Genomic DNA, 26138 nt, shown 5'->3' on the forward strand with positions numbered 1-26138 from the left:
CTCAAGAGGTTTAGCCTCCTAATCGTTTGGAAGATGTAATAAAAACTCATTTCAGAGTAACACAGATTTTGCTGCAATATGTTATATGTATGAAATCTGCCCTTTACAGCTGGTAATTTGTCATAACCTTAATCTTCTGTCCTGCAACCACACACAGGATCAGTCCTGTTTATTTCAGTGCTTATTCCCAGAAAAACTGTGAAGTCTCGTTGCTGCTGATCTTTCTCCAACTTTGTAAACAGATGCTCTGATGGTTTTTAGCAGTACTTTTTTTAAATCAGTACAGAAATTGAATCTCTCAATCCTTTGATTGTCCTGGTGGAATATCTGCCTGTAAGTGTCTGTATTCCTTTACCAAAATACTTCGAGATAAATATAATAAATGCAATTCTAGTAAATTAGTAGAAGTGGTAAAACATTTGAACATTTTCACCAAACTCCTTGATTTCTCACTAGAAATTTTTGTAAATTCTGATTTGTAATTAAGATTACATTTGATTCAATTATCTGTAATTTACTCACTTTATATGTACTTTAACATCACTAAAAACTTGTTTTATTTAATTAAAATAGGGTTTTTTAAGAGTTTTAAGTGAAAATCAGAGAATGCAAGGTGCAGAAAATAAATGTGGCAAATAGGCAGGAACAGAAGGAGAAATAACAGGAAAAAATTAATAATGATACAAGAGGAGTGATGTGTCAAATGAAAAAAGTATATGACTTACAGAATTTAGGTAATTTACTGAATAAAGTGAAGTAAATTATCCAAAATAAGAGTCAGTCAGCAAGATTTATGTGTTTTCTGGAAACCTTTAACAGTGTTTTCCCCTTCCAACTGCAAGTAGTTAGGTATCATGTTTATATAATATGGCCTGTGGTTTGTGTACTACTTTGCTATTTACTCACAAGGAAAAGCACCATTCATTAAACTACCAGAAGCATTTTGTTGAGTGTAATGGGCTTTCCTTACACAATATCCATCACAATAAAGAGGACTGCTATTACTAAGATCTGGCAGCTATACAATCCAAATGATAAATATAAAAGCTGTTTAACATTCCAGTAGACTGTAACCTGCAATAATTTCTAAAATTATAAAGCACCTCAACATTTTCATCCTGTAGGGTCAGTTCTGAACACCTGTGAATTTTCAGAAGTTTTTAGAGGCCTATCAGGAAAGCAAACATCACTCAGAAAATGTCTGATACAAATCTCAATTTCTTAGTTTTGTCAGTGTACTGCAAGGGATGTCTGCTCTATAAGGGAGAGGATGCAAGGGGATCAAATATATATATTAAAAATAAGGAAATTTTCATCCAGAGCTGTGAAATCCCCTTAATCATGCTGCAGTAGGGTGTAGTCAGTTTGGATAGTCTCAACTCCCTTTCCCCTGGTATCTGGAAGAAAAGATCCTGTAAAGATCAGACACAAAGTCTGTTGCTTATGAAGTTGGCATTAGCTGTTTTCTAACCACCTTGCCATTCATGGGTTTGGTGGGATTCCTGTGTCATTAAATCAATGCTTTGTAGCCCTAAGAAAGATGTGACAGGGGCTTGGGACTGAGTCACCATTTCCAGGACCAACTATGTTCAGATACTTGCCAGCCAAGTGACATTTTCAGCACAGACAGGCAGAACTGAACAGCTGACTGGGCTGTAAGAAAATGATGCTCATGTAACACGGACTTAGATGAGCTGGGGAGTTCCTCCTTGTTGAACACACATGAAATGTCTTACTACACCAAAAAAAAAAAAAAGTCTGTTACTACACAAGATGTCTTACTTGATTAAATAAAATCACTACTACTACACAAAATGTCTCACTGATCCAGTTTTCCATCAGGATCAGGAACTTCTTTCTCAGGGAAACATCTTACTGGTTGTTCCTTCTCAGTGGAAGATTTTCTTCCTTTCTTATCTCTAGCCTGGCCTTCACTGGAGAACCATAACAGCAGTTACTTAACTGATCTAAAGAATTTTTTCCTCAGCAGTCTTGCATGGAGAAGAAGAACATCAGATGTTTGATGTGGTTGCCTTTGATTTATCCAAACCTGATAAACCACAGTGTTTCCACGAAAATGAATAATCCAGTTTCTCTTTTGGGATTATTTCCTTCTGGAAGGTCATTTCTCTGGTTCATGATGACCACCCCAGCCCCAACCTGATCTTCTTGCTCTTGGCAAATCTTTGCTCAGAGCAATGTTACCAGCCCTTGCTGCTGCTCTTACTGCTTAAGACATAATTCAAAGTATTCCTTGCTGACCACACATTTCTCATTAAGACAGAATCTTATCTCGATGCTGTCATCCTTTTCTTTATTTTTTTTTTACTCAATACAATAGATAGGTAGCTGTAAATATACTGGTATGTCACTGAAACACAAAAGGCTGTTTTATTTGGTTTTTTGCGTGTTTGGAAATAGGCCTAACTAAAGAAATGTGTGAAATCTGCCACTAGATGGTCGTGTAATATAGTTACCAAAGAATACAGGGAAAGGTGGAAAAGAAACATTTTTTCTCCTGGAATATGAAAAATACAGAGTAGGAAACCAGTTTTTTCAAGTTTGAAAGATTACTGTGCTTCCATTCATCTAAAAGAGGTAAGGAAAGATGCTTTATTTTACATTTTTAAAACTTCAGCAGAAGTTTCCCATAATGAGAACTCTAATTCTGGAATTGAGCTATTATAGTTAGGTTTGAACATATTGGTGTCAGAAGTTACTCTGAGTTTTGCCACAGCAATATACATTATATTTCATTCCAATGACCACTGCATCACCTGCTGCTAACACAAGGAAGACAGAATTTAGAGATGTTGATTTATGCAACTGCTGATTATGCAACATTGGATAACAAAAAATAATTAGAGATAGTGCAACAATTTGTGTTTTTATAGAATGTTATACAAAAATAGTAAAGCTGAATTAATTTCTGCAATATCCCAAAAGAGCAGTAGGTTCTAAAGAAAAGCAAAGAGAAAAATAAGTAGTTTTGTAGGAACAAGTTATTTTCACCTTATTTGTCTACCAAAACCAGATTGAGCATCTTTACAGAACCATTAGCATATTTTCCACTCTATTTTTATCCAGAAGACTCTGTTCCTCTCTAGGCTCAGACTGAAGTGTTTTGCTTTTGAATAATTTCAAGTTCTGGTAGGTTGCTCCAGTAGCATGGCCCCCTTGCCACTATAATCATTATACTAGATTCCAGATTGGTAAGGAATAATTATATTCTGTTCTGCAATTCTAGTATTCTTCATTTGCTGAGATCTCTAGTACTGTGCATGTGGAAAAAATGCAAGGTACCTTTGAGAAAGAATGATTAAAAAAATAGTTCCAAATTTGAAAGTATTACAAATGTCATTAGAATTTTCTATTTGAGCGCCCCAATATGTTTATTTAAGATTACCTTTAGTTAGGTCATTTAAACTGAAGAAAATGTATTATTAAAATTGATTTTGTCCTCTAAAATGTAATTTATTTGATAGAATGTGGTGCTTTGGTGAGTAAATACCTGTTGATATATTCATTATTTCAATGTTACAAAATATGGATTTATCTATCAACAACAAAACTGCCTGTATCAATAGTAAACTGCTTGATTTCTTGCACCAGAATGGAAAACAACTTGAAAATGCTGATTATCTTAGAGCTACCTTTTTTGACACCCTGAAAGCTCTCATTTCATTATCACCACCTGCCATTGCTTTATAGATTGTAATGAGTGAATCTTCCCATATTCTAATGAAAAATAACTATCAAAATTATGCACTACCAGAGGAAATAAAAATAATCAGGGTCTCTTTCTGGCCTGCCCAGATTCTGCTGACTACAAAAAAAAAAAGAAAAAAAAAGCAGTATCCATTCAGGAACATGCTCCATCTTGCTGGTATTTTGCCTGAAACAACATGAAACAAACAGAATGGATGAGAGAAACTTATACAAAAAGCAACTCAAACCCCTTTGACTGCTCTAGGTTAGGCTGTATTGAACCCCAAAGCTGTGGGTAGAGTTCAGGCTTTTGAACCAAAAATATTTCAGGTTAAATTTTCCCGAAGCATGGATTACCAAAGAGTTTCATTTTTCTGTGCTTGTTCTTGGAGTTTGTAGTTTGCTATGTATTGGTGTCATCAATACAGATACTGTATTAAAACATTATAAATATAAAATACTGACTTTAAAAACTGTCATAAAACAGGTAAATCAAACTAATCATGCAGGTGAATCAAACTGAGTGATACAGCCAGCTAAACTCTGATACTTCATCAACTGGCAGAATTTTGATAACAAAAATCTAAAATGCCCTGGTTGGGCTGCCTTGCTTATGTCTCCCTTGAGACAGTCAATTGAATTTGCTAAAAAATCCACTCTACCTATTTTCCCTATCACAAATGAATGGATACAGAATTATGACACATCTTCATTGACTGACAGACTTTTGTCATTGAGACCCTTTCTGCTTTCCTACTGATGTATGTACCATGCATACATACAATGTTATGCTGGAAAAATATGCATAAAAGCTATCACATTCCGCTTAATTAAAAACTAATTAACAGCCCTTCTGGCCTTTGCAGAATACCATGCTCAATTCAAGAAATAATTTGAATAGGTTATTATGAATGCTATTTTAAAATGATGAGTTGAAGCATCTGCAAGATTTTACCTTGACAAAAGTGTGATTGCTAAAATTTCCACTGACTAATACATAGCTGGGAAGAACAAACTTTTTTCTCTTAGAAAGGAAAAAGTGTAGTCTCATTGTCCACAAAAGCTCATTAGAAATAAGAAAGAAATTTGGAGGCTCTCCAAATGCAGAATTATGAAAGGCAAGAGAGAAAAAAGTAATTTCTTGGAAATATTTATTAATGGATGAAAATATGCAACATCCAATGTCGTTTGCAAGGCACTGGACTTTGCACCATGCTAGCAGTGATTGTCTCCCCACAATGCAAATTACAATACCAGGGACCAAGTAGCCACTGTCATGTACATGTTATAACACTTTAGATTCGATTTCTACAGCAGCCTTGAAAACGTTGCTGCTGACAAAATGAAATGTATTCTTTCATAGTCTGGCTTTTCAGTCTGCTTTTTATTCACTTATGCCCATAAATCATCACTCTCTGTTTATATTATAAGGTTACACCAACATCCTTAATCTAACAGTATTTCAACCAAACCATTTATGAAAATTAATGGTTTTCATACACAGTATGCAGATGTCTGAATTACCCAGAGGGTGGCTAAAGTACTGTGTTACTGTACAAAGTACAAAGGTATTAATCAGTTTCGTGGTTTTGTTGCCTTTTACAAAAGCCAGAGGCGATTGCAGCTGCAGAGTTGCTCAGTCTTGAGATGACCTCTAGGGGTCACCTGGTACTTTCTCTTGTAAGGCACAGAGCTTATTTAATTATTTCTAAACAACCCCAAAGAAAATAAGACTTCTTGAACAGTTTTTCACTTAGAGCAAGTGATGGCACACTCTGGTTTGCATATGAACTCTTATTTGTTCAAATCTTCTACAGCCTTTCCTAACGTGTAACCTAAATTTTCCCCTCTGCATGTTAAATGAGTTCCTCAGTCTTCTTTGATTAATCAAAAAATCTGGCCTACTTTATGACATGCCTTTAATTATTTGCCGACAGTTCTTGTTATGTCATTTTCCTGCGGATGGAAATTGCTTAGCTGTATAATTCCACATGGATCTTGTTTTCCAAACACCTCTGTTCAGCTCCAGTCAACTCAGCTGGCTTGGCCAGAGCTCATCCTGTTAAATGCTGTGTCCCTCATCAATTCCCTGGTCTTTAATCACTGTCGAGTACTGCATTCCCACCTTGCTCAGTTTGCCTTGTGCTTCTCCAGAGTGAATGAAAAATAACCTCTGAGCCTAAAGGGAACCCTACAAGCAAGGGGGAGGAAGAGGCCAATTTAGGGGGGAAATGAAGAGTGATGTTAAGAGGGACAGCAGCCATGAGAATCCTGAAATTCCCTGCCGGGCCAGCCAGGTGTGAGCACAGAGGAGCAGGAGCTGATGTTGTTCTGCTGAGCCCAGGAGGAGTGTGTGCCCCTGTCCTTCCTGCATGCAGGTGTTCCTGGGCTGGGAGACAGCTTCCTCACATCCTGCCCCCAGCCATAAACTGGCTTACAGGCTGACATTCCAGTATCTTCATGCAGAAAAAGAACACATTTCTCTCTTTTGTAGCCATGTGAAATATTAATATAGGATAAATTTATATTTGGTCCTGGGGAGAGAACTAAAGGTCATTGTACCTTTGCTTTGCATTTTTTATGTAGAAATACCTTCTGGCCATAAAAGATAGGAATTTTCTGAATCATTAATGTGGATTTGTCTTTGACTAATGCCTAAAATTTTAAACTTTTTTTCTTAAAATAATAAATATTAAGATTTTTCTTTCAGTGAATACTCTATAACTTTAAAATGTCTTTTAATTGATTCATGACAAGAAACTGAAATCCAAAAATATTTAGTGGAGAAAGTATTCTGAAAATGTTTTCAGAGCATAGTCTGCATGTATAATATGTCCATATTTATGGTCATAGACAGACATTTATTTTGAATTCTCGGGCAAAAATAAAATAGTAGCATTGTAGTTTAAACTATTCCATTTATTTTCATGTGGGATCAGTATTCATAGACACATTTTATAATAGTTTGTAGTCTACTCATTCCTCTGATTCACCATGGTATTTGTTCAGAAGGGCTCTTGTACTGTAGTAAAAGACTTTAAGGGATTCTTTTTCTTCTTCTGGGAAAACACAGAAATCTTACTTATAGATCCTGTGAGAAATTCATTGATTTGGAAAGATAGTCAATAATTTTTTTCTTGTGTTGGAGAGAAGTTATTAATATGGAATATTTAATTTTGTTTTACTTATTCAAAACACAGCATTTGTAAATCCCCTCGTAAGGATACTGTATATCTTTTGATTCTCTTCCAACTTCTGATCACTCTACTTTATAATCCACCTCTCTATCTGCTTGTAATATCTTGAGAAATTTTATGCTGAGTAGTCTTAGAAATAGACTGTTTGTGTCTAGTATTTGAATAGTTCAAATATAATATGACCACCATTACGACACAATGATTATTTGCAGCATGGCCTTTGACACCAACAGCAATATTCAGAATTTAGATTTTTTTAAAACATCTAAATGCGTCTTACAGTGACATTAAATATATATATTTGAAGCCATCTATTCAGTGTTGGTATACAATCTGCATGCATATGCCTGTGTTTCTAAAGTCAAGTTTTCTTTCTGTTAGTATCTGATCATTTCATGGTATTTTTGTACTAACTGTGCCATCCAGCTCAAAATTAATTTCCTCAAGTAGCCTTCTCTGTCTAACTCTCTGGGAAGCATTTATTCCTTCCTCTCTGACTTCCAAGCTTTAAAAATTATACATTTTCAGGAAAAATAAGAGAACAAAGCTACTTCCATGATTTTATGCTTTCCTTTTCTACATAAAAAACACGAAATGGCTGAGCTGGGTGTCTCCCTACTTCACTTCAATATCCCATTATTGTTTCCCTTGTCCCAGTAAATACATGCACATTAACATTCACATACATCCCCTCCATGGGTCCATGGTTAATTATCTCATTACTAGGAAACAAATATTCTGTTCTATAATTCTGAGGTATTATTCCACTTTATACATTTCTTAATCAAGATTAAGAGCAGATTTTCACTCTTTTTCATTGCTTTGTTTCTGATCACACATTGGATTATATCTTCACTCAAGTCTTTATTTTCTTTTCTAATTAGTCAAAGGTAGAATAACCATTGCGGTGACAAGAATAAAATGGATCCATGTACTTTTCCTAGATTTCTTTTTACCTTTCCATTAACCTACTTGAAACCAGATTAGACATTATATTCATATCAATATTCCTAATGGAAAATATTCTCCAGTTTTCTAGAAATTATTTCTATATCTTTTTTTTTTTTTTTTTGCTTCAATTCAGGTTGCAATGTGGTTCTTTTAGGGAAATGTTGCTCTCAGAGAAACTGACTTTACCAATATTCCATGTTTATAAGCACATTCCATGTTTATAAGCACCACCAGCATTGGTAATTAACCAGATCAGTTCTTGACACTTCATTCAAAGGCAGGTTAAGGGGATTTGTAGTTACTCCATGCCTTTGGCACCCACATATTTGTTAGTTCTCAGCAAGCAAGAACCAGATGTTGTTTGAGTCTGTATGGACAAGACCTCTGTGTATATTCAGTTGATCCTCAGATATTAAATTTATTCTATTAACACTTTATTTCTTTATAGAAGATTGTCTGGGGAAGGGAAGGCATAATTAATGTTTGCCAGTGAGAGTTTCTCCTCAAACCCCAGCACACCATAGGACCAGGTCCTGCAGATACTCCAGTGCTTCCAGAAGATACCTGCAGTTATCTCTTTGGTTCCTACAATAACTGCATGCCCACACAACTTTATTGAGAACTTGCTCTTTCCAAAGGGACTGTATAGTCCAAATTTATCCGTTTCTTTTAAATGCTCTCTAACACTGGACAATTTTAAGAATAAAAATCAAAATAAATTATGGATTATTTGAAACAAGGGCATTTCAGTTCCTTATTCTGAGATTGGAATTAAAAGAAATGTACAAAGACAACTCTGGATGTAGTATGATAGCTAAATTTCTTTCTAGTCCCTGACTTCTTTTTTTTTTTTTTCCTGGAATATTTAAGCTTTCAGAAGCGTTTGTCCTATACAGGAAGATCCATCATCTGAGGGCTGACCTAGAGCTGAAAATAAAGCCAGCTTGCAGGACTGGCTTAAATTCCCTATGAGATTTCCCTGCTTAAAACATCATTCTGTTACCTTTCTGTGTTCAAAAAATGACAACTTCCTTTTTCTTCCTTACTTTGAACTTAAGTCCCTGCTCCTTACTGAGCCAACACAGCTGTTCCATCTATTTTCAGTTATTGTATTCCCTTGGTCCTGATTTGCTGCAGCCCTGGTACAAGTGTTACGGTCTCTGTCGAGTTATAGAGCATGGGCATTACCTAAGCAGATTTTACCAAGTGCAGAGAATTTCTGTGATTCTTGTTTGCAGCTCTCCCTCTCCATGTGTCCCTTCTCACCTGTACACTCCCAGCTACAGGGACCTATGTACCCCAGCTAGAGGGGCTGGTTTTGTCAAGTGTAATTTACTGGTAAAATTTTCAAATATGCATTCTGTTTATCTCTTAGATTCATGTTATGATTATGCTTTCTCAGTAAACATATGCAAACAATTTCTTTATACAATATCTGTATATTATTATGTTTATGTGTACTTCTGCTAACCTATGGTATAAAGCCAATCTGCTCAGTCCCAATTCAGGAAATTCAAAATCAACATGGCTCTGAAAAAAAGATTATAAAAGCAGTCTGGTTAAATATTTTCAATCATTTCATCTTGCTTTTTAATGAAGATCACTTCTCTACTTGAAAACATGATTTAATTTTATCTTGCTTTAACTCACTAGACCCCTTGATAGACTATAAACTAGAGTATGGACATCAGCAGAGCAGTTCAATTAGCAAATACTTATCTCTAAGAAAAAAGAATCAAGTTACTATAACACAGACTTTTGCAGCAGACTTTTTCTTACTGGTGAAAGAAAATAAATGAGCACAAACCTTTGGAGATGTTATTTAAGAATCAGGATATAGTACTTCTTCTAAGAAGAAGCTGTTTCAACTCATTTTCAGAAATAAATTTCATTGGTAAAAGACATTAATTTTTATGACTAAAACTTCCAGTATGAAGCTAACCAAGTGTTTATTAACAATGAATTTTAACCAGAAAACAGATTTCCTCCCTGTGTTTCAATAGATCTCACTTTCTGTGAAATTCACATAGCATTGTTTCTCGGTTTCTCAGAAAAAATAACTTTTAGGGGACATTTTGTTAAAAGTCTAGGTCTGTTTTGACTTATTCATCAATGTGCAGTGTGGTGATAAGCCTGGGAAATCTTGCATGTAAGTAACTGTATGCATGTGGTAACTGGTTTCTTTATTTAAAACTGTCTTTTATGCTATAGGTTAGGGTGATCCTTTTCCAGAAATAATCCAAACCTCCCATTTCTGCAATCTCATTTGTAGAATAAATTTCTGCTACTTTCACGTGGAGGTGACTCATGTCTAAAATCTCTGGAATGTTGCTGCCCACAGGTGGTTTCCACAACGAGGACTTCCCCAGTGTGCCTGACTTTAAGGCATATCTGGATACCAGCTGAATATAGGAGAGCAGATCCTGTTCTAGCCATTCTCTGGGAATGGAGACTTCCTCGTTGTAGTGCCCTACTGGTCAGATAAGCTTCATTCAGGCAAAGACATGCCATGAGGCTGGTTAGCAAGTTGTGCTCCTCATCTGACATTGCTGAAGACACCCGAGTAGAAGCACTGCTGCTCAGCCTGAGCCACTCCCAGGGCAGGAGAATCACATGTTGTCTACATTCGCCAGCTTTTAACACCTAGGAGTTTGCCCCTAATCAGCCACAATGGATGAAGCTTGCAGGAATGTGTAATGGCACCCAAAAATAATATGAAGCCATTCACAAAACCAAACAATTTGACAGGATTGTCCCATTGCTGTAAAGAAGAAAGCCATTGCAGCTCCTTGTAGTGATCCACAGATCTACAGATAAAGGAAGTGTTGAGCCAGGCTTTGATCACTGTGATCAGTACATCAGCATACTTTGCTGATCAGTTCAAGAAAAATCACAGGGATCTTCCAAGAAAAGAAAATTATATTTGTGATCAGATCCACTCATACAATCACTGACAAAATTTGGCCTCAACATACACAGCCAAGATTTTGAAGCTTAAAAAATATTTTATAAAACTCATTAAAGGCATCCCTCTCTCTTCTACCTAGATTCCCATTGCTAAAATAAATTCTTACTCTGCTTTTATGAAAAGACAGTGATCACACCTGTTGAAACATAGAGTGGCTCACAGGGCCCTCAAGCCAGGACTGCAGTCTGTCCAGAGTCTCTGGTCTCATATCCCATCTCAGTTCAGCCTGTAACACCCACAAGAACACTAACTGAAGAAATGGCCTGTTCCTGCCCATGAGAGAGGCAAATTTTTTCTCCCTTTACAGTAACAGATCTTCTAAACAGACTGAGAGGTGTCCCAAAGAACATTCCTGCTATGACACAGGTCTCTCACTTCATTGATTTTTATCTTTACTTATCTGTCAGGATGTGAGTGACCAACGTTCTCTTCAGCGCCATCACAGGAGCAGGGTGAGCACCAGGTACAAGTAGCAGCCTGCAGGTGCAGTCACCACTGACACAGCCCTGGCACCTGCTCACCTGTAGGTGCTCAGGCCTCAGAGAAAGTGCTGCTGGCTGGAAAAGAAGCCAGGCAAAAAGAAGGTCAGAGTGGCTGAATGGGAAATGTACCCAGTGGTGAAACCATGCAGATCTTCCCTGTCAAAACATTACAAAATCCACGTTCATGTTCGCCTCTTCTAAGCTTCTCAATGTCTAAAAATGTCCTTTCTTTCACCATCTTGCTAGACACCTTCATCCTTTCTTTGGACTTGCTGAGTGTTACACACCTCTTTCCTTCATGGAGAGCTGCTCTAGGCTGGAATATGTTGCAATCAATAGGAGTAATGAAGTTTATGGCAGGTATAGAAACCGGCTGGCACATCCATTATGCTCTGCCATCATCAGATTGGCCTCATGCTGACAGCCTTAACTGGTTCCTCCTCTGGCTTAGCAATTCCATGTAATTTTTGCTCCTAACTCAGACAGTTGTTAATGGATCACATCCCACCTATTCTAAAGATCTGATTCCAATTTAAAAATGCAGATCAGAAAATCCAGGACAAAGCAAGTTCAGACTGTGCTAAAAGTCTTGTTAGTTACAGGGATAAAGATGTGGAGACCCAAGGTATTGGAAAAGTATAGACAAATCTATAAACATCATTCAACATTTTAAGGAAATGCTGCCAAAGCATGTGCTTTGACAAAAGTGGCACTGACAATGTAGACATTAAAATTTAAACTGCATTGACATGTTTTGAAAAGATGAAAAAGAAATGTTTTGAAATGGACATGTTCATATTTCCAGACTCAGTTTTTGGAATTCTGTTCAGGATATGTTGCAAAATGTTTATGTTTTCTCCTGATTCAGGATGAAACTAAACTTTTGTATTCTGTTCAGTCCTTCTCCAGATGGGCTACATCAAATCTGTATAAACACCAGACTGTGTCTATAAGATTTTATTGAAACAATGGAGCTCTGCAAAGAAGCAGAGAGTAGTCAGTTAAAATCAAAATAATTTTCCAAATCTCATTCTAAAATGTGCTTTAGAGCTAATGCTTAGAGTTCCCCAACATTATTTTGGCAGGAGTAATTAGATGAAATCAGCTATGGTATAGAAAACTGTATCTCTGGTTTTCAGTACTACTTTCAGCATTCCTTTCAACTCTTAGATAATCAGCAGTTGATCTCTGTGATTCATAGGCAAACACTGCTGCCTTTACTCACACACGCAGCAGTGCATTCAAAGTCAGCACTATCTTGTGGTTGAGTCAGTCCGGCCATCCCGCTACGCATCCCTGAGCTCGTGGCTATGTGCATGTTGTCTGCACTCTGTAACCAAGAGAACCATTCGTGAATATCATCATTTACTCCTTGAAAGACTTGCTTTGGAAAAAATGCAGCTTAGCATTAGTTTGAGACCTAATTAATGCTCTGAGGGACATACACTCAGAGCCTCAAGTACGATTTATTTTGGTGCTCAAAGCCATCTATGCTTGAAGTTCTATATAAGCACGTGCAGTTGAACATGTCAGACGAAAGGGCTGGTGAATTAGGTTTCTACATTTAATCAGTGTGAGGTCTCTAAGCAGTCTGACAGTCTGACTGACTATGAACTTGTACACCTGGAAAGTTTGCCTTGCTGGTGTGCTGGATCTGCAGCTACTGCATCATGCATCCATCCCTGCTCTTCTTGCAGGGCTGAAAATGATACTGAATTTCAGCACTATGACTATGACTTGTCTGTATAAAGCTGTGCTACCCAGAGAGAAACACTTTGTTTTTCTTCCAGTTGTTTATTAAGGATTTTATTTCACAGAATACAGAAAGCCTCCAAAGGCAGGACTGGGGCCTGAGGCACCTGCCTGGCTGATGTCTTGGATAGATCTGCCAGGAGTGGGCTGGAGAAATGCAGCAGGCTCCCTATCAATTCACCCGCTGTAACTGAGTAAAATTGTTTGACCTGGTAAAATGCTTCTTCCAGTCTCCACCGGCTGAGCTAGTCAGATAATGTGCTCAGCCATCAAGTGTGTAACTTCCTCAGGGAAGCAGAGTAAGAGATAAGAGCCACCATGGGGGACTGGAAGTGCAACTCTGTCTTCTGACATTTTGTAAAGTTAAATTATAGGGGCATTATCTTTTGTATTTTATTTCATTTATTAGGCAGCGCGGGTGCTGCTTAATGGGATGCAGTCACTGAAGTAAATAATCCCGTGGGATGCTTATTTGTTCGTATTAACGCAGAAATTCGAGCTCGGATGTGATTTATGTAGACACTCGTGTTAAAAAAAAAGAAAAAAAACCAAGGTGGTTCTGCCAAGGGAACGAGGCAAGGCGCTCGCCAGCCGGCGGTGGGGACGGAGTGTGGCCGGCGGCTCCCGCGGTCCCCGCGCCGCCCCGGCTCCGGTCGGCGGCCCCCGCCAGGCCCGGGGCAGCGGCGCCGCGCGGGAGCGCCCCGCCCGCGCGGAGTGCGCGGGGGCGCGCGGGGCGATATCCATCGATATCCATAGTAACGGCGGGGGCCGGGGGAGGCGCCGCGGCAGCTCCCGCCCGCCCGCCCGCCGCAGCCGGGACCGCACCGAGCCGCGGTGAGCGCGCGCGCGCGCCCGTCCCGCTCCGCCCCTCCCCCGCCGCGGGCGGCGCGGCCGGGAGCGCGCGCGCGCGGCCCCGGGGAAAGCGGGAGGGGGCTCGGGGGGGCCGGCGGGGGCGCGCGCGCGGCGGCGGCCGGACGGGGAGGGCGGCGGGGGCTCCGGTGCGCGCGGCTCCGCGGCGCTCTCCGTGCCTGACTCACCGCGGGGCGCGGGGAAGATGCTCAGCGCGGAGGGGTAGCGGCTGCGGAGCAGACGTCGGGGCCCCCTCTCTCCCCTCCCTCCCCGCCCCCGCCGGGCTCGGCAGCTCAGCCCGCCGCCGCCGCTCCTAGGTGAGACCGGGGGCCAGGGGAGGTGCTGGGCGAGCACGGGGGGCCGGGCACGGGGCCACCGGGCACCGCCCCCGCCCCGCCGCGCGGCCCGGAGCGGGTGTCGTTCCCCCCCGGCCCCGGGCGCAGGGAAGCGCCGGGAGCGGACCCCGGGGGACGGGCGGGCGGGAGCCGGCGGCGCCTGCGGTTGCTGCGTTCGCAGGATTATGTCAAGCCTCGCCTCGCCGGAGCCGCTGGGGCGAGCGGCGGCAACTCCCGCCCGGCGGCGCTGCGGGGCGCCGCGCTCCGGGGCGGGCGGGGGTCGGCGGGGAGGCGGCCGCGGGGCAGCGGTGGGCGGCGGGCGGACGGAGTTTGAGGCGCCCGACGGAGCCGGTGCTCGCGGCTGGTGAGTTCTCACCGGGCCGCCGTGGCCGCGGGAGCAGAGCAGTCCCGGCCGCCCCGGTGCGCTCCCTGCGAGCCGTCCGGAGCGGTGATCAATCCCGGGGGAGCGGGCGGGCGGGCAGCCGCCTCCTTTGCCGCACGGGAGAGCGGCAGCGCGGCGCGCAGGGTCCGCAGCAGCGGCTGTCGGGGGGGCCGTGTCCGTGTGCGCCTGCAAAGCTCTGCTTGCTTGGGTCTGGCAACTTGGCCGTGGTGTGCCCTGGTCCGAAACTTGCTATGCGAGGTCTCGCCTTCACGGCACCGCTGGTTGTCCACTCGGTGTTTCAGGAACGCTGGTTGGGCGAAATGTTACGGTTGTGGGGGGAAAAAACAAAAGGGATGGAAAGCAGAAGTGTGTAAAGATGAGAATGATGGTTTATGTTTCGCTGTCTCGGAAAAGACTCATGTTTGAAAAACACACAGTAATGAGCAGGTATTGTACTGTACGTCGAGAATGCAGTACTGGTATTGGGAGACAAACGGTACCTGAGAATTTTATTTGGAATTTAGTTTGCTGCACACGTGCAGTAACAGTTTTCCTGAGCATTTTTAGCATGTGGAGTGATACATGTTGCCATGTGCCTTGCAAAATTCCTTTAGCTATGCGAGCAGTGGCAACGTGTGCCAACGTGCCCAAAAGCAAGGTGCACTCCATGCCGTTAAGAGCAGCGGTGCTAATGAGGAGGCTACAGTGTCCATCTGACAGGATTACTGATAGAACGTATCTTAAAGAACGTTTTAACTTGATCCTTTAACAAGGCGCAAACTGCTGAATTTTGCAGACGCTGGCGTGATGGATAGTAACTTGCCATTTGAATGCGCTTCAAGGACCAATTTGTGTCCTCTTCTGTATATGCCAAAATATAGTATATAGTCACTTGCTAGAAAAAAACCCTCAGTGGAAGGCTGTTTGTGCGACTATCTTTTCCTGCATAAATGTGATCACAAATTGTAAGCACTCATGTGAAGTTGATACTTGTTTGCTCAGTATAAAGCCTTGGTCCTATGGTGTGTAATTAGGATAAGGAATTAAAGCTTCATTCTGATAGCATTCTAAAAATTTCAGTGGTGCTCTGAAAAAAATGAAGAGGAAGTGATTTTAGCAGAAAATTTTGGTCTGTTGGCAGTTGCTTGCCTAGAGATCTGTTCTTGTTGATACGCGAGTATAACACATACAAGCTGCTGTTGTGCTGTCGCTCCCACACCCTCTTAACTTTACACACCTGAGAAGTTCCATTTCAAGAATTTCTGCAAATGGTTGACACATGAGATCTGGAAGAGCTCGCTGATGTATTCTAAGTAAGCTCTGCTTTCTGTACCATTGGTGGGCTCTTTATAATTTTTTTTTTCCAGAGAAAGGAGATGTGATAGTCAGGAAGATATAAATTTATCTAGAAAGAAGGCAAATTAAAATGTACTGTACATATTCATTCTACTTAGGAGGCATTGAAATGCAGTACCCCAAAATTAATTCAGAAAGCTGAGGGTCTGCTGCTTTTTCTCTTTGCATTTTTTTTGGGTAGGGGAGAGGGAAGAATGACACCCCTAACTGGAAGTGGGCACATGGAGTTGAAAATGCAGGGTAGAGGATGTGAAAATTGGGAGCAGAACTGGCACTGAAGCTGCCATCAAGGCGGCTGCACTGAAGTAGGAGCCTAAAGCAAACTGGCTCTAGGTAAAAGTTTTGCTGCTGAGGAACTTAAGAGGGAGCTGTGACCTGGGTCAGTCATGATTTAATTTACAGTCCAAGAAAAAGATACTTTAATGTTGAAGGAATCAGAATTCCATTTCAGAAATGTTAATTTTAATTTGTTTCTATCACTCAGAAGGATGGAGGTTTTGCTTTGTTTTAACATTGACCGATTGGCATTTTGGTAAGGATCTTTGTATTTATTTGTTGCATGTTAGTGATAGGCATAGTGAATAATATTCTTCACAAATAGTAGATTCCCACCTTGCTTTGGGCATACTCAAAAACTGTCAAGCCTTGGACTTAAGCTCTTTTGGCTCTTGGTCCTGAGACCTGCTCTGCATGCAGACTACAGGTTAAAGCAGAGATGAGAGTGAATGACACCATTCTGGGTCCAGCTTACTCATTTGCCAAATACCAATCATGAATAGATTTTTTTTTTCTGATGATCCTATTATCATAATACTTTGCTTATTAAATGTTGAAATTTTATATTAATCTTCCAAATCAACACTCGCTCTGATGAACTGGCCAGTTTTTACTCTGAGGTATGTGATTTTTGTGTTTGTACATTAGGGAACACATTGGCTTATACTAGTTCACATTTTCAATGTTGTCTTCACAGTTCTACGAGCTGCAAGCTTATTTTTAAGAAATCACAGTCAAATTCTGGAGAATAACACCTTCAGAAAATTGTACCATACTGGCACTCTTTACGATCCAATGCAATTTTTCCCTTTGTGTAGGCAATAACAGAGGGCTGCTTGTACTTGGTCTTTTAGTCCATGTGCCAACTATGCCAGCTTGTCTACAAGACAGTAGTCATGGTTCCAAGTTTCAAGGGGTTATGCTTCAGATGAAGATGGCTTTGACAAGGTAATTAAGCAAGGAAAGTTGTTTCATTGTCTTCGTTTGCTTGCTGTCTCTATCCATGGACTTTCTGTATTTTTTTGCCTATGAGGAGAAAAGATTCAAAAGGTGGCAAGTTCAGGGTTTCAGCATGTTATGCTGAGTATTTTGGGCACTGCAGTTCAAAGATGCAGGTCTTCACATACCTTTTAATGCTTAACTCTATAATAGAGTATCAGTCAGCACCTTGAATTGCTCTTAGAGATTGTCTTGGTTTATGGATTACATGTAAACACAGTGGGGCATGCTTGGGTCAATTTTAGTGGTCATATTGCTTTTGATATGGACTTATATACTGCCAAGTGTTCTGGGTGGTGTTCAGTTGTGGTTGTTTTCTTTCTTTTCTATTTACGTACTCTGGAGCAGTAGAATTTTTCTAAAAGTCCTTCAGTCAGGTAGAAACATTTTTTCCTCTCTCCAAAGATTCTTCATTTAAAAAAAACCCTCAAATTTGGCCTGAATTCACTCTGACAAACTTGAGCACGGTGTTGAAGGATCTTGTTGACATTGTCACCCTGCAGTTAATTTCTCTGAAGTGAAGTATCTTGCAACATTTCAGATGGCTTCATGTTAGCTGCAGGTAGCAATTGTTATGTCTGGCCTAAGGAAGTGAAAAACTGGTGTTGAACAAACCTTAACCAAAGGAAAATCACCAGGCAGATAGTCTCTCTTCCTTGATAAAGAAATGGTCATTCTTGGTTGAGGAGCGCTGGTACATCTCCTTGGAGATTGTTCTCTGTCCTCTGATCACAGAGAGGTTTTTGTTGTCATGAAAATGCTCAAGCACATAGAAAATCCAGGACCATATCTGTTCTTCCTCCGTTCCTTCCTTATTGCCTTCAGCCTCTTACTGGTGGGTTATTTCTAACTCTGTGGACTGAGGAACATCTTTGAGAGTTTTGTGATGCCTTTTGTAAAAGCAAATGATACTTGGTCCCTGCTTGGCCCATCCTTTGGGGTTGGATAGCATCTTTGTGATATCTCAAGAGGAATAACAAGAACACAGTTATCAGTGTTAACAATACCCAGCTTTGGTCTCTTTTTTCATTAGGACTCAAATCCCAGAATATGTGCCCTGAGAACTGAGTTTGGATTAAAGTCAAATGCCTGAAACACAGCTTGATCAAGAGAAGAGGTAATGAGCAGTGACAGTGTATCTGAGGACCTTCTAAGATCTCTGGCTGTGCTATCACTTGAGGGCACTTGCTCGATGTTAGAAAGCAGTCTTCAGCCCTGGAATGTACTCGCTCTGTGGACAGTTAAGATTGTACTTTTTTTCCCTTGTGGATATTCATATCTTGGCTTGTTTCCAAGGCTTGCATGATCCCTTGCTGAAAGAAGAGTACCTTTCCTTTGGGAAAACCAACTGAAAATTCCAACTGGTCCAGAACTAAGTAATTGTAACCATCCTGTTTTTTCTAAATGTACCACACGTTGTGTAGGCTTACCAGTGGTGCCTGAAATAAGTGTCAACTAGGGTCTTGGGAAGCTTGAGGTGAAAGTTCTTTCTCCCAGGTCTTTGTCTTTGGAGTTTCCTCTTTCTAGAAACAAGAAACTGGGACATGCTAAGGAAAGATATGTCATTTTTCTTACTTTTTTTTCAGCTTTGTGGTGCAGGAAATCCAACGTGATTTATACTACATTTGTTACATGTAATTGGTTTGTTCTTCATTCTGTTCTTGTTTCCTGCAATCATCATACATTGAGAGAGTTTTTTCTATTGTTTAGAATGTTTTAAGTTCTGAGGCTGTAAAAAGGCTACATTTAATAAAAGCTGCAATAATAGCAGATGAAGTCAGCAGGGAGTTTTGCCTCTTTGACAGAAGATTTTAGACCATTGTTTAAATTTTGAAGTTCTTTTTTTCCAGAAAGTGCTTCTCTACAGCGAAGAATAAGCATTTAGTTTTGCAGTACATTTAAATGTCACAAAATGGGCAGGTGATAAACATTTGTTTTGCTTGTCCAACTGTAGATAATTTTCTAAACTCTTCAGTTAGTTGACTGGTCCTCCTGGTGCAGATTGGGGTCAGTCCTTCAGTGCTTTTGGGTGTTTGCATGTATGCTGCCTTAGTTGGTTCTAGGTACTTTGAAGTAAGGCTTTTGCAGTGATATCGGTGGAATTATGAGTCTCTTTTACCATGGATATAATGAAGATAATTTCTTTCTTCTTCATGTATCTGTTCAGTGAAGAGCACTATTACACTCAATATCTTTAAGCATCTCAATACAATGATGGTACAAACCACAGGTAAATTGGTAAGCCACAAAAATGTTAGGGTGTAATGATTCCCAATATGGGAAAATGGGAAGTCAGTTACAGTGTTCATCAAGAATTATTATATAATACTAAAATGTGTGTTTATGTATGTGTTTGTGCATGGATAGTAGGAATAATTTAAATTCTAGAAGTTTTACTGTTGTAATGCGTGATCATCTCACTGTTCTCAATCTTCATCTTACCCCACTGAAAGTGATATTAAAGCTCTCAATAATTTTGAAAAGAATCATAAAAAATGTGTGTAAAAATAATCTAGTAAATTCTTACTGTTTATGCAATCTTATATAATGTCACAGCATAAGGACATATGCTGTAAATGCCAGTTTGCAAATAGTTAAAACACTTATTTTTTAAGTTAACTGAAAACTGGCTAATTATCTCTTTCAAGATCCCATAATCAAAGAGCTGTTGTGCTTTGTTAATGCTTTTGTTTTCCAGGAATATTTTCAAATATAGTTATAAAACCTTGGAAAAGTGTTACTTTGTTAATAGTGCAGCTACCTGGAAAGTACATTATTAATGAGTATGCAATTGGTCTGTGAAGCACCTGTGTTATTATTATACAATCAAAATACATAGAACTTCGGTTTTCTGTACCAATATTAATAAACCACCACAGAGGTAAGTGGATATTAAAGTGAATAGTCACACAGAAAAATACTTTAGCAAAACCTAAGGGAATTATTGTATGATTCATTGTATTTTTAATGAAGTCATTATAAACTGGATGTAAGTTATTATTTTTCTTTAAAATCTGAGTGTGGTAGGGATTTGGCTTTTAGCATTAGCAAGAAACAAGAATTCAAGGATTTCCATAGGCTTTTGTGAGTACTTCTCATTTCTAATCCATGTTATGCCCAGCTTGGGTATTTCAGAAGCAAAGATTGGCTCTACAAGAAGCCCATTATAAGAAAACTTCCAAACCTCATCTTTGTTAAAAATTCACATGAAAGTGTTATGTTTAACAGGTGTTGACAGGATTAAAAACATGTTGCACTAACCATTTCCTAGGGATTTCCCCACTGGTTATTAATTTAATTAATTAACTATCCATGTCACTTTTACATACTTATGCAAAATGACAATAAATCTTTAATATTGTCTCTATACTGCAAAGTTGCACTTCTTTAAGCATTAAAATATGAAAAGAACATGAAATATTACAACTGTCATTTTTTGCTTGAATTCTATTGATCCTAATTTTTTTTGTTGGCATGAGTATCTTTAACTTGTGTAAACCTTAGCACAAGATACAGATTTTGGAATCATCATGTGATGGTGGGACTTGAGTGCTGCCAAGCCACTGCCTGCGCTGAACCATCTCAGCGTGCCACCAGGCAGCTCCATACTTGTCCTTTAAGTACTGTGTATATGTGTTAGTCACAGCACAGTAATAGCAAGTTTAATTGTTTAATGCTGTCCGCATCCTGTTCCTTTCATAAACCTCCCCCAACCAGTGGAGGATAATCTTTGGGCTTGTCTGGATGAAACACGCCCTTTGCAGCTGTAGTTCTTGGCTGTGCCCAGTCCTTGCTGGTACCATTTTTGTTCCTTGCAGGGCTGTCTGGGGCTAAGCAGAGCAGCTCTGCAGCGATGATGCGCAGGGGGAAGTGCAGGGCAGAAGGAAGCATCACATACCCTCAGGGTTTGTGCTCAGAGGTTTTGAACACAGTTCTCAGCTAGTGGGAACTGTCATAGCACCACTGATTCTGTTGACTGCACAGGCTGAAGAGCGTGTCTCAGGTACCTTGTCATAAATAATCTTCCTGGATACTGGGAAGAGGGACAAGCAATGGAATATGTTCAGTTATCGCTGTGGTGAAGAAGCATTTGGCCTGCTTCACACGTACCTTTTGGAAGATAGCAAGAGTCTTCCTGCTGCTATCACAGTCATGGGAGCTCTGACACTGAGAGAAGCCCTGTGGGGTCTTGCTAAAGATGCCATCTTTTAACGTGATTTTATTTACTTCTTCTGATTCATTTGCATTGACCAATTAATTGGCTAAAACTTCAAAGAAAATGAAATGTTGAAGAGGAAACTCGATATGTGGTTTTCAAAGGGAAAGGTGCCTTTAGAGGAAGTGTTAGCATAATTGATATTCTCTGTAAATGCTCAGCTGTGGAAATGGGAAACTAAAGTTGGGTGGTCCTGATCTGGAAAGCTTGGCTGAAGAGTGTTAAGTTTCCCTTTGAAGTATATTTCACTAAATATGCCATGTTTTACTGTATATACAAGCAAGTGGTGTTCCTAGGTTGAAAATTTTGTTGAAATCCTTTAGCCTTGATATTTTAAGGGTAGTATTGCAGGCCTACACTTCTGTAATAAAAGTATTGTTAATGCTCATTAAAAATATTGTTAATGTTCATTTTAATATGTTCATTTAAAATGTAAGCTAGAGAGCAAATCACAGCTCCCCAAAATAGCAGTCTTTTTCCCCATTTAAACGGTTGACTGCATTGAGATTTCAGTTTTTGGTTATTAGAGGGACTGAAGACTACTGTAGTTATAAGAAAATTTACAAGCTCCTTTCTTTTTTGAACACTTTCCTAAATACTTCCACAAGTAAAGCAAAGCTGCTACTTGCTGCTGCTGGCTCTCAGTATGGTGCACCATCTCCTGGGTGTGGTGCCTGAGGACTTGGTGGTGCCCATAGTGGTCAGATCACCTCAGATGAGGACAGTAGCTTGCTCAGACTGGGAAGTGATTCCCCAGTGGCTCACTCTTTGATGTCTGAGATTGGTAATCTATGCTGGGATTTTTTGCAAGAGAAAGATCCTGTTTTATCTGCAGAGCATCACATAGAATTGATTTTTAAAAATGTCTTTCTTGACTTACAGATGAAAAAATTTCTTTTGCAAAAGTAGTTTAGAACAGAAGTACTGTAAAATAAACAATCTGAGTTAGAAGCAGTGAATAAACACAAACCAGCAGTCATCTTTCCATGTTGTTTTTACATTGGCATGCACCCTGCTTTGAGTTATGTAACTTAAGTAATAGGATTGTTCTTTGACCTTCATAATCTCTTTCTATACTGGAGGTACAAATATTCATGTAAAGTAAAATTTCTTCTTTTCCAAGCAATCTTCACTTTAGTTATCTGTATGTGATGATGATTTTATTCTTTAATGCAAAACTGTTGATTCATGGAAGTAATCCTGTGTTCATGCATTATACAAAAGCTATATCTGGTATTGTTGCTATTGCTAGGGGCTGATGTGTCACATTTTTATAAATCTTGTTTTTAGAATATCTTATTTCAGCCACCACAGCCCAGTTCTGTTTAAAACCTTGTTATGTTGATCCTAATGCAGTGATGACATAACTAAGAGAGTGAGGGGGCTTATTAAAAACTAATAATATCCCTGAAGTATTATTTTAGTTTATTAGGAATATAGCAAATCCTTACCAGTCAGGTGTTCCTAAAGAGGTTGATTTGAATGTCTAAACTAAGTGGACTTCAGCAGTTTTGGGTTTTTAGTTGTTTTTTTCTTTTTCTTCTACTCCCCCCCTGTTTTTTAGTCTAAGTTTATTCTTTTATGCTGTGGATCTTGTACTTCATTATTCACCTCTGCCATTCCCAAAACCAAATCCTGATCTTTTGCCCTGATGCCTTTGTGCTGCTCCATGGGCAAAGGAGAGGTGGTGCTGCCCTTCCAAAGTGTGTGTGGAGAATCCTTTTGACTGATGGTCTCCAAGATGGATCTCACCATTTGGCTTCCTGTTGTTGCTCCTGTTCCTGACTTCCCACCTCAGCACAGGGCCCCAGTGATGAGACAAAGCTCTGAATCTCCCTGCCCGTGGGAGGAAGCAGGTGGTTGAAACTTAACCCGATCTTGAGGCATCCCCGTATCCTACAGATTCAAAATGAGGATTAGGGCATCAAGTATAACTTCAAGTCGATCTTTGTCACACATTGCTGTGGTGAGCAGAGGGTCTAGCCCAGCAGTATGAAAACTGACATAACTGAGTTTGGTTTAAAGGTCTTCATGTTGCTGAATTCATGGATAAAGCAGCTTGAATTTGGCTCAAACGTTAATGGTGTGTGCGAGTGTATAATCAAATTTGAAGGCATTTACATAATTACTGATACATCGGAAGCATTAAGAGACCTGTCATGCATTATTATGCTATCAAATGTGATACCCTTTGTAGGCTGTGACACATGGAGTGTTTTTGTTTATGCTTTTGACATGCTACAAAAGATTGTGTGATGCATTCAGAAATTACATTGACATTATAGCAGTCTCTGTCTCCCTTTCTCTACACAGCAGTTTTTCAGAGAGAACAATGTCAGTCATGGTTTTCTATAATCTGAAAAGGGATAAAAGTTGAGTTAGTTAATCATCATAAAAAAATTGGATGAAGGAGTTTTTTTTCTACTTCTTAAAGCTATGACAAAGAGGACTTCTTCCTCACTCTACAGTACACTGTATTTACACAGCTGTGAAAGCTGAAAGTTAGGGAACTTGTTACACTGTGAACAGGAGTAGTTGAAAACAGCAAGTTTAGTGTTTTCTGTTTGTAGTCTGGAAAACAGTGATGGCAGAATGGAATAGAAACTTCAGGTCTTCAGGACTGATTCTGGGTACTGTATTAATTGGACCATAATCAATCAATGTTTAAGTTATTACAGTTTGTATTTGTATCCTGGTGTCTCCTTCCACAGACAAGAATTCAATAGTCATATTCTTGTTTAGATTTTGATAGAGCTGGTATGAAAGATTGAAATACTGCCTGCTAATGGGGTAGGATTATTTTATTTTCTGGGATGCAAGACTTACTGGGCTACATTTGTGAGGATTCTGTAAAGACATTGTTCTCTGTTATACTCCAGGTGTGGGCTGGGGAACTTGTGTAATCCAAAGACTCCATATGGAACTTGAGCCCGTCCTCCCTAATGTATCAGGGAGATATTTTGATGGTGACATTTTTCTTAGGTATGTACATTACAGGGACTATGCAAATCAGAGCAAAGGGCATGTTCAGTTTTACAGAGTGCATCTCAGACATCAACTTGAAAGTGCAATATTCCTATTATTTAAGTGAATATCTAAAATGTATGGAATTGGTGTGTTTTGAATTGCATATGTGTCCACAGCATTGCAATGCTTGGTCAATGAGAACATTCTGGTAGGTGCTACTTGGTAGAAAGCTCTTGTGCCAAATGTCAAAAAGTGTGAGTGGCTGAAGGCAGGTAACAGCAACAAATGGGGTTTATAAAAAAGGCTGCAGAGAGACTCTTCATGAAGGACACATACTGATAGGACAAGGGGGAATGACCTTAAGGTGAAGGATGGTAAGTTTAGATTAGCTATTATGAAGAAATTCTTTGATGTGAGGGTGATGAGGCACTGAAACAGGTTGTCCAGAGATGCTATGGACTCCTTATCCGTGGAGGTGTGCAAGACCAGGCTGGATGGGGCTCTGGGTAAACTGATTTAGTAGAAGGTTGCCTGCCCATGGCAGTAGGGTTAGAACTAGATGTTCTTGAAAGTCCCTTCCAACCCAAAATATTCTATAATTCTGTTATAGCAAGTGTGGCTCATCAGTAGCTCTGTGTTCCACAAAAGATATTGCAAAGTCATCTTTGGTTTTTTGAGCAGTAAGGAGTGAGAGAGCAGGGTCTCTGAGGCATTGGCTCAACTAAAGCAAATGTTCCTTTATGAAATCACTCCAGTTGCTCTTATTTCAAGCCCTCTCTAGAAGGTTAGAAAAGATTGTGCTAGTCTGCTACAAATAGCTTCAGTATCAGTCCATGACTTTTGATTTGGTAGAGTAGTAGACTCAAATACTTCTTAGATTCAAATACTTCTTTTCACTGTAGTGAATCATCCATCTGGGGCAAGGATGTTTTCTACCAACCAAACCAAGGCTTTGTTTGGTGATAGGGTTGATTGCCTCTCCAAAGTAAAACAAATCCCACTGGAAAGCAAGAATAATTTCACCAGGAGCACTTGGTCCATGATGAAAGTGAAAATGTTTTTCTGAATAACGTAGATAAGAAATTGAGTGATACTCATTTCTTACACTTTTATCCTAAACTACTGACCTCCTCTTAAGCAGTCCTGAATTTCTGTCGGCTCAGTAACAGCCCTGGCCTTTCATCTGTCTGTTTAGGATAATACTATGTGTGTGATTATTTTACCGTTACATTTTTGAGGGATTTATTTCCTGTGTTAGCTCTGCTGCCTGAACCATACCTATCCTAGGAGTTGATTGCAGTATTTATCAAAGCTATGGAGCCCCCATTGGAGCCATCTGTAGGTAGTGGTTGTGCCATCTGTCACTGAAGACTGCGTTCCAGAGGGAGAGACAATATGCACAGACCTCGTCGTGCAAAGCCTGTGGGGTACAGTCTCTGATGTTTGCTTTATCCTTCTGATATGTATAAGTTCCAGTGTTACACTAACTCCTAAAATCTTTATTGCAAGAGGCTTTTGAACACCACAGTAGCTGATACTTCATCCTTGCCCCCTCTGAATGCATAATGCATTTTGCTGAACTCCACACATTCCTCTGAGAGGTGAACTATGATCCCTGGTTGTTCAAGACTGCAAGAGTAGTAAAAAATGGGCAACACCAAGCTGCAAAAAATTTCCAACTGGTATATAAAGCTCAGAGA

The 26138-nt window shown here is 39.9% G+C and overlaps 1 protein-coding gene across 16 annotated transcripts in view; it reads left to right on the forward strand.

The window, feature by feature from the left end:
* The window catches only part of ANKS1B (ankyrin repeat and sterile alpha motif domain containing 1B), a 406891-nt gene that overhangs the window by 306616 nt on the left and 74137 nt on the right, over positions 1-26138 (forward strand). Inside the window, exon 1 of one of the 16 annotated variants that reach the window (XM_074539564.1) lies at positions 13869-13892. The exons of 13 other annotated variants lie outside the window; for them this stretch is intronic. The gene's annotated coding sequence lies outside the window, so the exon portion shown is untranslated. Of the gene's footprint in view, positions 1-13868; positions 13893-14069; positions 14225-14453; positions 14607-26138 lie in introns of those variants that run through there. 2 more of the 16 variants (XM_074539562.1, XM_074539563.1) reach the window with 2 other exon arrangements.

This window comes from Zonotrichia albicollis, chromosome 4, assembly GCF_047830755.1.
Source record: "Zonotrichia albicollis isolate bZonAlb1 chromosome 4, bZonAlb1.hap1, whole genome shotgun sequence".
Lineage (NCBI taxonomy): Eukaryota > Metazoa > Chordata > Aves > Passeriformes > Passerellidae > Zonotrichia > Zonotrichia albicollis.